The sequence below is a fragment of the Rhamphochromis longiceps genome, linkage group LG10, assembly GCF_057381845.1.
Source record: "Rhamphochromis longiceps isolate RC_006_pf linkage group LG10, R_longiceps_female_GT1.1, whole genome shotgun sequence".
Taxonomy (NCBI): Eukaryota; Metazoa; Chordata; class Actinopteri; order Cichliformes; family Cichlidae; genus Rhamphochromis; species Rhamphochromis longiceps.
Window position 1 is genome coordinate 29,153,618 of NC_140566.1, and position 12,054 is coordinate 29,165,671.

General features: G+C 39.6%; 1 protein-coding gene across 5 annotated transcripts in view; it reads right to left on the reverse strand.

The window, feature by feature from the left end:
* Positions 1 to 12,054, reverse strand: part of gria4b (glutamate receptor, ionotropic, AMPA 4b) — a 166,084-nt gene that overhangs the window by 18,910 nt on the left and 135,120 nt on the right. The gene's annotated exons all lie outside the window — the stretch shown is intronic.

Genomic DNA, 12,054 nt, shown 5'->3' on the forward strand with positions numbered 1-12,054 from the left:
CACATTTTTCTAATTAAAAGCCTCCCTGAGAGTGGGTATCATGTTTGAATCACTCCAAGCCAACTGCTAGACTAAAATATATAAATTATTTATACTAGTATAAAGTGGAAAAAAGAGCGCATCATTACACACACACACACACACACGCACGCACACGCATCCATAATAAGGCTATAAAATGCTTTACTACTCAGTTTCAGCACTGTTATATTTGAGCGCTTTCTTACTACAAGCCTCATTTACCCACATGTCAGGCGAAAACCTGGAGTTCAGTATCACCCCCAAGCAAACTTCAACATGCAGTTTGGAAGAGCCAGGTATGGAGCCACTAAACAGTAGACTTAGTAGATGATTAGCAGATGACCCACTCTACCTAACTGAGCCACAGCTAGTCTAAAAGTGAAAGATATTTGAAGAAATATGACCAAAACAAGCAGCTGCAGATAATTAGCAGATAAAACCAGATGTAAAATATCAGAATAGTAAAGGAAAGATTAAAAACAGTTGAACTCGTCACTAAAATATAAAATGAAATATATAAAAATAACAGAAATTTGTAGGAAATGCAAACCTAACAAACTGTTTACATTAACTAAACTATCACGTAGTACAGATAACAAAGGGTCCATGTTTTAATTGTAAATTAATCCTCTGGCATTTCTGATCTGCTCTCATTAAGATGGTGATGTGCTGCCACACGTAACTAAGATATTACAAACCTTCAGCATTATCTCCTGGGGAAATATAATCTGTGGGATTTTAAATACCCGACACTGGATCGCTCTGTGATGTCAACCTTGAAGAAAGCCTGGTCGTATCGCAGGTGGATGTTTTGTTTTCTGTTTGTCATTTTAAATGCCATATATGAAATCTTACACCTGTCTAGCTGTAAAAAAGAATACATATATTGTGGTTTATATCACCTACTTAGTTGTATAGACTCTATGGATATTAGGAGCTATTAAATCATTTTAATGATGCCTTTACAACCTTCTTAAATCGCTGTCTTTTCTCAAATATTTGCTTTTGTCCTGAGACACTTTTTAATCTCATGAGGCTTTTAAAATGTATTGAACTACAACCATCTGAAGAGGATTAAAATTCCACTTTAGCTGAATTTTAGTACCAGAAAGGTCATGAGGAAAAGAAATTGAAGCATTTGGTGAAAAAAATGATCTCAAAAGGAAACCATTAAGCTCCAAATCTGTATCCAAAGTTCAAAACATACTTTAATTGTGCGGGGGTTAGCATAGTCGACTCACACCTAACCTTGTCAGTTTGATCTGTGATTATTAAACTGGCTACAGGTGTGGCTGTCTGTGTCTATGTAAACTGGTGACCAATCTAGGTGCACTTCCAGTCTGACACAGGCTGCTTTAGCTCACCTCCCTTTAAAGCCACAGTCTCTTTAATGGAAAACAGTGGATGGAGACCACAACACGATTACAATTATGTGAAATAATGTGTGAAATGAACTTTCACTCTGGCTGCTTCAAAGAAGGCGACCAGGTCTGCAGCCAGGCGCCGCCTTCAAAAACAACAATAAGATGGACTCAGATGGGGATTGAATGGGGTCAAGTTGTTTCAATTACATGCAATTTGTTTGTGATAATACAGGTATTAACTGTGATAAGTTGCATCTACATGCACAGAAATTCCCATTAAACAGGAATTGACATTAAGTATTTACATTCAGAGTCCAGCTTATCTCAGACATTCCTCCACAAATAGAAACATTGTTGCTGCATTGTTGCTTTTGCTGCATTTAACCTAAAATGACAAAGTCACACAGCAACCTTTTATATAGAAATGGAAGCATAACACAACCAAGTTGAGTCATCTATTTTAAAGAGTGTGCCGCAGACAAGTTGAGCTCATTAGCACAGACTGACTCTGATTTATTGCAAACTGTCTGTTTATAGATGAGATTGCAGTTATTTGCCTGTCTGTCTGAGAGTGATTGCAGTCTGTAAAAGCTGGATTGCAATTGTTTGGAGACAGGCTGCCTCCCACAAGGCAAACTTTGCAATCACCTTTCAATCAAAACTTTGTTCTGACAGCAAAATAATAAATAAAAATCAGTGCAATCACCTAGTTACCAATATTATTTCCTAGTGAGGAGGTTGCCGTCCTATTCTTACTTGACTTCCTTCTGATTGGCTGCCCCTCAAAAGTCAGGTAAATGAGGCTTCTGTGGTCACATCCAGAGCTCTGTGTGTGGAATAACCACATTAGGATATCAGCTTCCCCCCAAAGTATTTCAGTCTGAAGCCTGAACTTTCGGCTCACAGATGATGTCTAATTATTTAAAACTTGAGCAATATTTAATATAAACTCCCACCATTGTAACAGTATATACATTACAGAATGTAAGAAAGAGCACAATAGCCCCCCTTTAAGGAAACAAATGCACATTTTAATTGTAACTGGACAGGTTTTTACCAAAATATCAAAGCGGGAAACATTAATACCATTTTACCTTGAAGCTAAAGATGACGACTACACAGATGCACATGCAGCATCCAGCATAGCCCAAAATTGGCTAAATTAGTGCAACAAATCAACCTCATAGACGGATAAGCACTGCTGACAGGAGCAATAAGCAATGCAGCAAAACAGCACTGTGTTAGCTAGATAACAAAGCTAATTGGTATTGAACTAATAGAATAATGAAAATCTTGGATATAGACCACTTGAAAGTCAGATTTTTCCCCTTTTTCAAACGCAGCTTCTGCTTCTGGCCTAAATTCACAACTCAAATTAAAAGTTACGCCTCATCTATAGCCATCAGGAAATCTGCCATCAGTATGCACGCAGTCTGAGCTAATCAGGACTAATCAAGCCAATCACAGCATTCTCATTAGCTCGCCGGTGATTCAGCAATGATGACTCAGCAGAAGAGATAGAGATAATCCATCTGAAGCAATGAGACAGAAGTGACTGCAAACACCTGGAACAATTACACCGGAGATGCAGACGGCTGCCTGGATGTTTATATTGACATTTTATGAGTTGCGATGTGACATCCTGCATTCTCAAGAGGAAGCACCAAAATAACTGCAGTTCTATCCAAGTGGGATTTGCAGTCAATTAAAACCACTATCATGTCGCCATTTCGTTTAAGCTCCCTTCTTCTCCTGTTTCCACAGAGACATTACCATTGGAGACCAGGATATTAATCACTGAATTAATTATTACGGGCTGCCTCGAGGGAGCAGAAGGGGGTATTAACCCTTATTAAGAGAGGAAGAGCGAGAAAGAGGAAGACATTCAGTGCCATTTCAACTTCTGCCTTTCGTGGAGGAGCTGCGCCATGAATCAAACTGTCGACACTAACAGTAGGTGGATTACATCCAAGAGTCACAGCTAAAAATACCACATGTAAGGTAAAAGCCAAGACCACCACGCTGGATGGACACATACAAGTCATGGGCTTTGGGTGTAGTCGTTAATCTGTTAGCCATTCAAGCATAAAATAAAAGGCACCTAACTCGAGGGGTGAACCAAAGTTGTGACTACACATAACAGACAATTTGACAAGGCACTATCTTTAAGCACTTTGTCTACAGCCTGTGGCAAAAAAACACATATTTCGTTCCCATTTGTTTAGCTGAATCTATACAAAATGTCAAAAGTAAAAGTTTGAATGGCATAAAGCTATGAGCAGAAAATATGGCATATCTCAGCACTGTGTGCTGTGTGTCCTTTAAAAAAAATTGAGGAAACTGGACAAGTGGAGGAAGGAAAAATTAGATGAACAGTATGTGAAGGTCTTTAAGAAGTAGCTCAAACAGCCACCTCCTCCAGTTCCTCTGGTGGGATACCACTGAATTCCCAACAGCTGACCTCGTAGGTGCCCAAAAGGTATCTTGGTCTGGTGCCCAAACCCCCTGAACAGGCAGCTCTACTCTGAATCCCTCCCAGCCTCTTTTTCTCCTTCTCCTTTTATGTCATCTTTACCTCTTAAGGAAAGTAAAAAAAAAAACCAACCCCAAAAACAAGCAGAACTTTGTAAAGGGTTAAACATGGGGATGCTTCCCTTGCAAGTTATCTAGCTTATCTAATTGGCTTGAAAGGTTATGGTAAGACGACTTGGAGAAATGATGGCTCCTAAATCGGCACATTACTTTGTGATAACCATTAGTCTGAGTGCTTTTAGCAAGTCTTGCTACTAATTGAGTGGACGTTGTAACTTTAATATAAGGATTTATTAGTAAGTATCCATCAGTTTTTGTCAATTAATTAAGCAAAATTACATGTTTTAAGTTTCCTGTTCTTTCTCAGTGGGTTTTATTAGTTGATGGCTATTTGTGCTGGTAAAATATCCAACTTTAAATGAGAAATAAACATGCTGAGAGCCTAATGCAGTTTTGGTCTCTGCTTTGCATTAGATGTGAATGTGGTAGTTTTTGTAGGGTGTTTTTTTTATTAGTCAAGAATATATGTAAATATATGAGTTATTAGAACTAAATAAAGAAATAATATGAGTTATTAATGTTTCTTCACAAGAAGTCTGTGTCCTAAGTGAAATTCTAGCCTGTGATGTGCCCAATCTGTCTCGGGTGACTTTTAAGCTAGCAAACGTGACATTTGGCAGTGCCCTCATTGTTTTGACACACTAAACAAAGCAAATGACTAGACTACATGCTTGGCTGCCACACTACACAAGACAGCACACCTAACTACCCACTCCAAACACGCTAAATGTCAGGATTCTCTCACATCTCAAAACTTGCTATCGCTCACTCGCTCTTTTGACGTGTCACTCCCAAAGCTTTCCCCTCTTCCTAAACAACCAAATGCCACGTGCTGGGATATCTTTTTTTGATTGGTCGACATGTTACATTTTTCCACCAACAAGAATGTCATGTTTTTTTTCTTGTTTTTTGGGAGGTTGTTTTCCTCGCAAGCACCACTGTCATCCCAGGTTGGCTAAGTAATCGCTAACCTTGATCCTGCTGCTGGGGTTCCTTCAGGTCTTTATCTTTGTAACAGATGAGTCCACCATTGGCAGCATCAGCTTTGTTTTTACAGTTTGGTTCTGCACTAAACGGGGTGATAGTATTCAGGAAAGAGCATCTTGTATATTTTTGAAAATCCAAACTCTGGTTTTACATGGCCTATCAACAGAGATGGGCAGTAACGCGTTACTGTAATCTGATTACTTTTTTCAAGTAACGAGTAAAGTAAGGGATTACTATTGCAAAATCGGTAATTAGATTACCGTTACTTTCCCGTAGGAACGCTGCGTTACTGCGTTACTAAAACCGTGATTTTTTTTGCGAGAATGTCTCATGACAGTGACCTAAGCAAGTGCGACGTTGGTGACAGCAGCTGTGTGCAGATCAACAATGGATAATATATCGAGTGCGGGAGAGAGTATGAGCGTGCAGCGTTTAAAGTGTGGAAGTACTGACCTTACTTTGAGTTTGATTCCATAAAAAGTGACAAAAACATTAGCGTCCATCGTGCGTGGGAAGAAAACTTCTTTTTACAGCGAAAAAAACCCCTAAACTTCCGAGCAAGCACCGAGTAGCTACGACGTGATGGGAAACTCACAGAGACACTCGCGCGGATTCTTCAACTGACCGCAGCACACCTGCACCAGGGTAACCCTCCGCCTACCCTGCTCCTGCTTTACAGGTGAAAATAGAGCAAAAGGACCGCTGAGTCTTTGACTTTATTTATTTTCTGCTGTGTTTTACTTGCATCTGTTTGAAAGAGTGAGTGAAAACACAAAAAATATTTTATTTTATGTGCTGGAATGTGTAGAAAATAGGTTTAAATGTTAAACTAATTTATTCAAGTCAGAGAATGTTGCATATAATTAAATGTTTTGCTTGATGCATAAAGTTAAAAGATTAAAACTGATAAAACAAGTTAAAAAAAGAGACTTTTCCATTTGATTACATTTTGTATGATGGATTATGTAGAAAAAGTAGAATTGGGCTGAAAGATCTATCACTTTATCACCTCTTCAGGTTGTAAATCGTGTTTTTAAAAAGTAACTAAGTAACTAAGTAACTAAGTAATTAATTACTTTTGAAAATAAGTAATCAGTAAAGTAACGGGATTACTTTTTTGGGGGAGTAATCAGTAATTAGTTACTGATTACTTTTTTCAAGTAACTTGACCAACACTGCCTATCAACACAATTGAAAAACTAGTATATAGTTTTTCTTGTTGCTATGTCATCCTAAATTGGTCATGTGATTTGGACACACCGGTGCATCCGTTGCCCCCAAATGGTTAAAATCAGTCTATATAGATGTCTACAACACAAGGCACAAAATTATATTACACGAACAAGTAGGCGATATACATCCATCTTTTATATACAGTCTGTTGTCTAGCTTATTTATTTGCTCAACAAATAGGCGAATATAGTGATTTGGGACATTACTTGAGCTAATTAAGCCTTATGAATGTGAACAATGTCACAGCTGGGTTCACCAGGTTCAAATGACCCATTTATGGCAATTGCATTCATTTGTATGTGTGAAAATCATTTTCCAGTGGGGGGCCCAGTATCTGTCTCCCGTGTTGCTTGTATTGCTTTGGACAGAGCTGTGGGGTTTTCTCTAATGAAAACCGACACAATGTGACCCCCAGTCAATCAACGCGGATGTGACCAAAATTAACCTTTGCAAAACTTGCGCTGAACCGGCTACCCCAAACAGTTTGAAGCAACAAACACTGCAGATTAGGTCTACAGTTTATGGGGTTCTTATGTAATCTGGTCTGCAGTGAATGAACGTTTAGACTCTGCATGCAGACTGGATTTCCACCGCTCGGCCAGCTCCTGACTGCACGGCCCTCACTCGAAATTCATCCCACTTTCACCTTTGGCCTTGTCACTTCCTGTATGCCATATAATATCTTCTGTGTGACGGGATTTGCATGTCAGGAAAGGCTCCCGGGGTTTGGGATTCTGCGCTGATGGACTGGGAGAAACCCCCGTGGGACTGGCAGTGATGGGTGGAAATGCAACGAGAACACAGAGGGTTGAAATGCAGACTTTTCATTCTGATGTCAACATTGTTATGCAGCTCTAAAGTCCTTATCTGCAGTATGCAGGCGGAGATGTGGCAGACTGGAGTGGCTATGGCGGTGAGTGCGGGGTGGTCTGCACACATGTGAACAAAGCAATCGTACTCTTTAAATGAAGGTGCTTAATCAGAGTCACAGGCCCACTATAGCCTCCTCTATAGGTTGCTTACGTGACTGGGCCGGGCTATAATGTACCTCAGGATCCTCCATCTTGTTCTCCTCTGCTGTGGGGGAGGCTGAAAGATACAGGCTGGTTTGGTCCTCCTTCCATCTCCTAAAATCTTACTAACTCTATTACACTATAAGATCCATAAGGGCTTAAAAGAGATAAAAGAAGTGTTAACTGAAGAACTTAAAATAACTATAGGAGCAGTAGCTTAAAATAACCAATCTGCTGGAACTTTAAGCATGACAAAGCCTTTCAAACTGCAAAGAAAGGCTTTACAGAAAATGAGAAACCACTAAGAATTATGGGCCTTGGCAGCATATAAGCTTAAGAATGCCAGGGTGTGCTGACAGAGAGGAAGCCTGATCTTTGATTGGGGAAAAAACAAAGATCTCCAGTTCTCTACCCTTCCAAAGTACACCATGCATACTGGACACCAATTGGCTGGTAGAAAGCCTCAGGGAGGCTGGGTTTCGGGGGTCTCGTAATTTGGACAAAGGGAAGAGAAGACACAGACACGTAATGAAACACGCAGGCTTTCGGACAGCTGCTTCAAAAACAGAAACGCGGTCGCTAATGTAACCGGAGCTCAAATGCACAAACACAAGTGCAAAGTCACAACTGTCGGCGCTTGACAGACACCAAGACAGCCTAATTCCCGTACAAGCAGACAACACAGCGTATGCGAGTCAGGCAGTGAAGAACAATAAGGCTGGGGAAGAGAGAGAGACGGAGGAAATCAATACTCGCTGAGACTTTCTCTGTCCCACACAAACACACCACAAACAAAGACACACAAACAAGCAAGAGTGATTTCACTGTGCACACACAGCATGAGGAGCACATACTGCATACAGTGCAATTAACACAGTTCATCCTTAACCCCTCTATATTATTCTTACCAACTATATCGCCATGCAAACTACCTCCGATATACAGGATATTCTGTGCAGTTACTTACATAATGCAAATACGCTACAGTTATTTAATAGGGTACAACTTATTGTGAGCGGCAGATGAAAACCTCAAAATTATAACTTTTGTAGAAACCACAGAAAAAGTTTTCCTTTAAAGAAAATAGTTCATTATTTTGGGAAGCTTGCTTTTCTTTTTTTTGCCAGCTCGAGAGACGCGTGTCAACCTGACATCTTGTGAGGTAAGTAAGCAGCTTATCTTCTTTTTCTCCAAACAAAAAGACTGGAAACAAATGGAACAATTAACATTGTCTGAGGCATAATGGCCAAATAAATGGATGCCAACAAAATGTACTTAAGTCAGTCTAATTGTTTTCTAAATCTTGCTAATTAAAATATATACCTTTTTTAGCCAAGCTCTGTGAATGGAATGAAATCCATCCACATGTGTTGGCCTGGACAGATTATAATTTAAGAGGCCCCTCAGGCACTCATCCCATAGAGGACCAAAATACCCAGACTGAAAGAAAAAAAAAGATGTTGACTTTTTTCATCATTTTGTGCCTCTTTTCTTTGTGTGTTTAATTTGAGTCATATTGCAAATTCTTGTCATTTTTGCTCCTTGTGGCCATTATTTTGCTCTAAATTTTGGTCTCTTTTGTATTTCTTTGTTGCCATTTTTCATTTCCATCTCCACTTCTTTTCATTTCATTTTGTGTGTTCTTCCGGGAAATGGATAGTGTTTCTGGGATGAGATCAGAAGCCCCTGGGCTCGTGCCCAGCAGGCACATTAATCTGTCTATAACTATTGGATAAAATTTTGTGCAGACTTTCATATATCCAAAGTCATAAGAGAGCCAAGGACGTGATCTCCAGTCTTCCACTAGTTTCAGGAACTTTTATTGGTGTTTCTGAGAAAGTGAATACTGCTCCTGGAGTCTGCTCTCCACTGTTATAGTTTTCCTAAGAAAAGACTTATGTTATCTAAACTTTGTTCATATTAATAAACTCACCTCAACACGATTTTGATTTTGTGTTTTTCTTCGTATACAGTGGGGGCAATAATTATATGATATATTATTGTCGTAGTTCCATTTTAACAGAGACACACAGACTATAAAACAAAACCCCAACACCCTCATGGGAAGAAAGGTAGTGGAGCAGCCCAATCACAGGAATTAATATTAATCTTGTTAATGATCTGAAGGCAGTGAGGACCACAGTCGCTAATAAGTTATAAGCAGCAGAAGGCACACAAACAAGCCCGTCTTAAGTTAGAATCTACGTGATTCTGAGACGGGCTGGTGAAAGTACTGTGATCAGATGAAACCAAACTCAGGCTCTTTAGTATCAACTTGAGTTGCCGTGATCGGAGGAAGAGAAATGCTGAGTATGACAGTCAAGCACAGAGGAGGAGACATTTAGCTTTGGGGGTGTTTTTCTATTAATGGTAAAGGACAACTTTAGTTATTATGATTTGGCACTGTATAAATAAAACTGAACTGAATTGGACGGGGCCATGCACTGTAAAATCTTGGACAATAACCTCCTTTTCTCTGCCATAACACTGAAGATGACCTAAAAACCTAAAAACCTACCACCAAGGCAATAAATGAGTGTCTAAAGAAGAAGTGGCCTAGCTGTTCTCCAGACCTCAATCCTATAGAAAATCTGTGGAGGGAGCTGAAACTTCAAGTTGCTAAGCAGCAGCCAAGAAACCGGAAGGATTTAGAAAGCTTCCGTAAAAGAGGAGTAGGCCATGAATCCCTCCTGAAATGTGTGCAAACCTGGTGACCAACTACACGAAATTTCTTACCGCCAACAAAAGCTTCTCCGTGAAAAGTCTTTTTTCTGGATTTTTGTTTGAAATTGTCTCTCTCCAGTAAAATGAAACTACCTTAAAAAATCAGCAGAGGACCAAATAATTATTTGCCCCATTGTAGCTATAACCTCTGAAGTCCAACAGTTTCTGTGGTAGCGTCTCTGTTAGGCTGTTCGAGGCATCTGCAACAAATCCATCCTTCAGAAAATTAGTCATGCTATTGTGTTTGGTCCTCCCTCTGGGTCTTATAGGAAACTGTGTCTTTTAAAGGCTGCAAAACCAGACGCACCGTTTCCCCACATACTACCGTCCTGTGTGAGGCAGACAGCCTACTCTGTCCCTACTCTGTATATTTATCACATTTGTTTGTGTAGTTGCACATGTCAGATGGTTTCAGACATTTTTCTCTTACTTCTGGGCATTTATGTTTTCAATCAAATGTCTTAACAACTTAAATTTAGTCTAGACATCTATCACTCCCTCAGGATGAACTGTAATAAGTTTTCTGAATTACTTTTGCCCAATATTTTAGTTTATGACCAAAAGCCACTGAAACTAATGATATTCCCCATAAGCTGCACACGCTCACAGAGCTGCTGGCCCGACAGACTCTTGTTCTTGTTTAAACCTTATACAAACAAAGACATAAACACAACTGCTATTGTTTATGCCGCTAGGCACAGTCACTGTGTGCCGTTTCGTTAAGTACTTAGTGGACAAACAAACTGCTTTTCATCAAGACAGAGTTACAAACCCCACAAAGGACGATAATTCATGAACTTTATGGATGTTGGTAGGTATTAATTTGAACTCTTAGACTAGAAGTTAACAGTGGTTTACACTCACCAGCAACTTCATTGGGTATATCTGTTTAACTGCTCGTTATCATAAATATATAATTCCTGCGTTCCTTTCTTGTAAGGAACGCAGGAAAGAATCTCTGAATGCACAGCGCATTAAAACTGGAAGCAGATGGGCTACAGCAGCAGAAGGTCGCAGCTGTCATCTAAGAACAAGAAACTGAGGCTAGAATTTGCATTTAGTTTCAGATGCTACCGAACACAACATTATGTTCATTTGGTCAATTACCGTTCTAGTTAGAGTAAAATAGACAATCAAACCAGGTATATTTTATATTTTGGCATAAACAACATGAAAGCACATATCCCTCCTGCCTAGTTCGGGCTGCTGGTGGTGTAATGGTGTGGCCAATATATTCTTGGCACACTTCGGGGCCGTCAGTACCAACTGAGCATTGTTTAAACACCACAGCCTACCTGAGTATTGTTGTTGACCATGCCTACTGCTTTATGACCACAGTGTACCATTCTTCTGATGGCTGTTTCCAGCCAAATAATGTGCCAGTGTCAGTGAACTCATTGTACTCAAACGGCCTCCACAGTCAACAGATCTCAATTCACTAAGGCACCTTTGGGATTCTCATCATGTGTTGTAGAGCTCAAAAATCTGCAGTAACTTTGTGATGCTACTACGTCAACATGGACCAAAATATTTGGGGAATGTTTCCGGCACCTTGCTGAATCTGTGCTACGAAGACTTAAAGCTGAAGGCAAACTGGGATCCAGGATGTGCCTAATAAAATGGGCAGTGAGTGTGTATCAAGAAAAGGAGGCAAAAATAAATTCTTCCCAAAAGGTTGAACTATTTCCTTAAGATCATTTTTATGTTCCTTAGTAACACAAAACAACATTATTTAATCATTTGTGCTGACAAACTGTCTGGACTTGTTTTTTAAAAGTACTAAATGATGAGGTTTTCATATCCATGACATAAATATTTACATAGTATAGAAGTAAATAAAGATTTTATTTAAAAAAAAAGAAAAAATCACGCTCATGCCAACTATCATTTCCAAATCATGTTCCATCCTGTTTAATACACACGCCCACACTTTTAAAATGAGCTACATTTGAAAAAGACTGACTGCTGTTCTTCAGCAGCAGCGATGTGTTAAACGTGATTAAAAACACGAGGCCCGAACAACATATTAATGTGTTCTTTCCCCCCCCTTCGTCTGTCACAGACTACTGCTCGTCACGGCAGGGTGTCGAGACTCGTTCGGTTTTCATTTGTGTCAATCA